The sequence below is a fragment of the Salvelinus sp. IW2-2015 genome, linkage group LG17 (assembly GCF_002910315.2).
Source record: "Salvelinus sp. IW2-2015 linkage group LG17, ASM291031v2, whole genome shotgun sequence".
In the NCBI taxonomy this organism is placed as follows: Eukaryota; Metazoa; Chordata; class Actinopteri; order Salmoniformes; family Salmonidae; genus Salvelinus; species Salvelinus sp. IW2-2015.
The window spans coordinates 41,001,000-41,005,768 of NC_036857.1; the positions used below are offsets into that span (position 1 = coordinate 41,001,000).

Genomic DNA, 4,769 nt, shown 5'->3' on the forward strand with positions numbered 1-4,769 from the left:
GAGGGTCCAGATTGTCTAGCCCTGCTGATTTGTATGGATCCAGATTTTGCAGCTCTTTCCGAACATCTGGATTTGGGTGAAGGAGAAATGGGTGAGACTTGGGCAAGTTGCTGTGGGGGGTGCAGAGCTGTTGACCGGGGTAGCCAGGTGGAAAGTATGGCCAGCCATAGAAAAATGCTTATTGAAATTCTCGATTATCGTAGATTCATTGGTGGTGACAGTGTTTCCTAGCCTCAGTGCAGTGGGCAGCTGGGAGGAGATGCTCTTATTCTCCATGGACTTTACAGTGTCCCAGAACTTTTGGGAGTTTGTGCTACAGGATGCAAATTTCTGTTTGAAAAAGCTAGCCTTCGATTTCCTAACTGCCTGTGTATATTGGTTCCTAACTTCCCTGAAAAGTTGCATATTGCMGGYGCTATTCYATACTAATGCAGTACGCTACAGGATGTTTTTGTGCTGGTCAAGGGCAGTCAAGTCTGGAGTGAACCAAGGGCTATATCTGCTCTTAGTTCTACAGTTTTTGAATGGGGCATGCTTATTTAAGATGGTGAGGAAAGCAATTTTAAAGAATAACCAGACATCCTCTACTGACGGAATGAGGTCAATATATWTCCAGGATACCCGGGCCAGGTCGATTYCTGAAGTGTTTTAGGGAGCYTTTGACAGTGATGATGGGTGATCGTTTGACCGCGGACCCATAAAGGACGCAGGCAATGAGGCAGTGATCGCTGAGATTCTGGATGAAGACAGCAGAAGTGTATTCAGAGGGCAGGTTGGTTAGGATGATATCTATGAGTGTGCCCGTGTTTACGGATTTAGGGTTGTACCTGGTAGGTTCCTTGAAAATTTGTGTGAGATTGAGGGCATCCAGCTTAGATTGTAGGACAGCCGGGYTGTTAAGCATATCCCAGTTTAGGCCACCTAACAGTACAAACTCTGAAGATAAACGGGGGGAAATTAATTCACATATGGTGTCCAGGGCACAGCTGGGGACTGAGGGGAGTCTATAACAAGCGGGAACAGTGAGAGACTTATTTCTAGAAAGGTGGATTTTTAAAAGAAGAAGCTTGAACTGTTTTGGCACAGATATGGATAGCATGACAGAACTCTGCAGGCTATCTCTGCAATAGCTTGCAACTCCACCCCTTTAGGCAGTTCTATCTTGGCGGAAAATGTTGTAGTTGGGGATGGAAATTTCAGAATTTTTGGTGGCCTTTCTAAGCTAGGATTCAGACACGGCTAGGACATCAGGATGCTAAAGCAGTGAATAAAACACATTTAGGGAGGAGGCTTCTGATGTTAACATGCATGAAAGTCAACAAATGATAGCGCCTGGGGAATAGGAGTGGAACTGGGGGCTACAGGGCCTGGGCTAACCTTTACATCACCAGAGGAACAGAGGAGGAGTAGGACAAGGGTACAACTAAAGGCTATAAGAACTGGTAGTCTAGTGTGTTTGGAACAGATAATAAAAGGAGCAGATTTCAGGCCGTGGTAGAATAGATTCAGGGCACAATGTACAGATGTACATTAGAATGTGAGTGCCGTGGAGGTAAACCTAGGCGTTAAGTTACGATGAGAGAGGTTTCGTCTCTGGAGGCACCAGTTAACCTTTCTAGCGCAGGCGTTCCGCTAGTGGAACCCCTCGACAACATTCCGCTGAAAAGGCAGCCCGGGAAATTCAAAAATATTTTTTAGAAGTATGTAACTTTCACACATTAACAAAGTCCAATAGCAAATGAAGATAAACATCTTGTTACCTTCTCACGAGTCACCAACCCTGATCCGGGTAGCACCCCCCCCCACTGAGTAGCATAAGCTAGCATAAGCGTCACAAGTACTTTGTAGCATCTAAATATCTCATTAAATCACAGTCCAAGACACCAGATTGAAGTACAGGTCTTGTGAAAATAAAGCCCACCCTTTCAGATTTTTAAAATGTTTTACAGGGAAGACACACTATGTTAAATCTATTAGCTAACCAGTTAGCAAAGGAACAACGATTTTTTTACTCCCATAGTTTTTTTCTTTTTTTCTCTGCGTCAAGTAGCTATCACTAATTCGAACTAAATAAAAAAATATATAGCCATAACAACAAGAAACAACTTCATAAAGATGACAGTCCTGATAACACTATTTTAATGTATAGCATAGTTTTTTTTTTTGGAAAAATGTGCATTTTTTTCAGGTATAAATCCAAGTTCTACATTTGCACTCGCAATCTGAAATAGTGCTTAGACGCCAGCCAGAACAATTACAGGAGACCAACGTCATATAACGAATAACATCATCTTAAAAGCATTTCAGAAAAATACACAGCCGTAGCAGGATATTGAAAGCCCAACAGTCTGGTGAATCCAAACATATTTCAGATTTATTAAATGTTTTAATAACGAAAACAGAATGTAGCGCTAAATTAGCATAGCTATACCAGGCAGATTCGGCTAGGCGCCCACGGCCAGTTCACATGCACAACAGATATTGATATAACATCGTAAATTGGGTCTTAGCTATGGCTGATCTTTCATCAGAATGTTATCAAAGTGTCCTTTTGCAAGAATGAGTCGTTGGTTCGCTTCAGAATTGGTCCTTTTCCCACTCCATATTAGACAAGGTACAATGGTCGAGTGGCTACGGATCTCCGCTCAAACGTAAAATAAAATCGAGACACGGACACCTTACTCGACAAAACTCCCGAAAAATTTTCAAGATAATCTGATTAACTATATTGATAAAACACTCATTACATTATCGATGATATGGTCACATGTAATGAAACAAAATTCGACAACGGTAAGATAGTGTTTCTATCCATAGACGCCAAGCAAAACAGTACACACATCGCAGCTTCCAACTCGTAGCGAATGCAAGAACAGCGGCGAAGTTGTCGGTGCATCGGCAAAGAAACTGTCATTTATTATCACGTCAGTTACCATAGATTAAACAAGAAATTTCTCCTCTTGACGCGTCCTCTTGAACACCAGAGGAAAGGCGATGAAGTGTGGTTTTTCTGGTTCAATGAGGGTCATGACATATATAGGCAGATGCGTTGGAAGCGAGCATAGACTTCCTTGCCTTGCTATTTTGGTCAGGAAGTGCCTTGTCAAATGACTTGGTGTATTCACTGGCAGAGAATAGAAAAATTAAGAAAATACGGTTGTTTTAGAAATCTAGAGATTGTTTTTCTTTTCTAATGTTATTATTTTATGCATATAGTAAAGCAGCATAATTGAATAAGAGGCAGTTTAAATCGTTAGAGCAAATTATGCTAATGGGAAAAGTAGCTAACCCTGTATTCGTCTCAAGAAGTTATTCCAATCTACCACCCCTCCCCTCGTAATGCCCCCTCCTCGTATCTTTTGTCACAAAAGGCTTTACAGGCGAAAACACAACCATATGATTATGTTAAGATCAGAGGCCACAGTCAAAAAAAACACACAGCCATTTTTCCAGCCAAAGATAGGAGTCACAATATAGATTAAAATTAATCACTAACCTTTGATGATCTTCATCAGATGACACTCATAGGACATCATGTTACACAATACATGTATGTTTTGTTCGATAATGTGCATATTTATATCCAAAAATCTCAGTTTACATTGGCGCGTTACATGCAGTAATGTTTTGATTACAAAACATCCAGTGTTTTTGCAGATAGCCACAGAAATCCCAGAAATACTCATAATAAACATTGATAAAAGATACAAGTGTTATTCACAGAATTAAAGATAGACTTCTCCTTAATGCAATATGTCAGATTTCAAAAAAACTTTACGGAAAAAGCATAATCTGAGTACGGCGCTCAGAGCCCAATCCAGCCAAAGAAATATCCGCCATGTTGGAGTCAACAGAAGTTAGAAATAACATGATAAATATTCACTTACCTTTGATTATCTTCATCAGAATGCACTCCCAGAATCCCAGTTCGACAATAAATTACTGATTTGTTCCATAAAGTTCCATAAAGTCCATAATTTATGTCCAAATAGCCACTAGTTGTTAGCGTGTTCAGCCCAGTAATCCATCTTCATGACCACTACGTCCAGACAAAAACTCGAAAAGTTCCGTTACAGGTCGTAGAAATATATCAAACGATGTATGGAATCAATCTTTAGGATGTTTTTAACATAAATCATCAGTAATGTTCCAACCGGAGAATTCCATTGTCTGTAGCAAAGCACTGGAACGATTGCTAACTCTGTCGGGAGCGCGCGTCACGAGCATGAGACACTCTGCCAGACCCATGACTCATTCAGCTCCCATTCCCCCTCCTTTATTGCAGAAGCCTGAAACAAGTTTCTAAAGACGGTTGACATCTAGTGGAAGCCTTAGGAAGTGCAACTTTACCCCATAGACACTGTGTATTCGGTAGGCCAAGCTTTGAAAAGCTACAAACCTCAGATTTCCCACTTCCTGGTTTGATTTCTCTCAGGTTTTCGCCTGCCATATGAGTTCTGTTATACTCACAGACATCATTCAAACAGTTTTAGAAACTTCAGAGTGTTTTTTCATCCAATACTACTAATAATATGCATATATTAGCATCTGGGACAGAGTAGCAGGCAGTTTACTCTGGGCACGCATTTCATGCAAAGTGAAAATGCTGCCCCCTATCCCAAACAGGTTTTAAGCCAGGTGAGGTCTCCGCATGTGTGTGGGGTGGGACAAAATAGCTATCTAAGTAATTTTGAGCAGGACTGAGGGCTCTACTGTGAAATAAAACAATAAGAACTAGCCAAGACACCAGTAGACAAGGCATATTAACA

At 40.9% G+C, this 4,769-nt stretch overlaps 1 pseudogene; it reads left to right on the forward strand.

The window, feature by feature from the left end:
* Positions 1-4,293, forward strand: part of LOC111976350 (ankyrin repeat and fibronectin type-III domain-containing protein 1-like) — a 22,788-nt pseudogene extending 18,495 nt beyond the window's left edge.
* Positions 4,294-4,769: the final 476 nt, after the last annotated feature.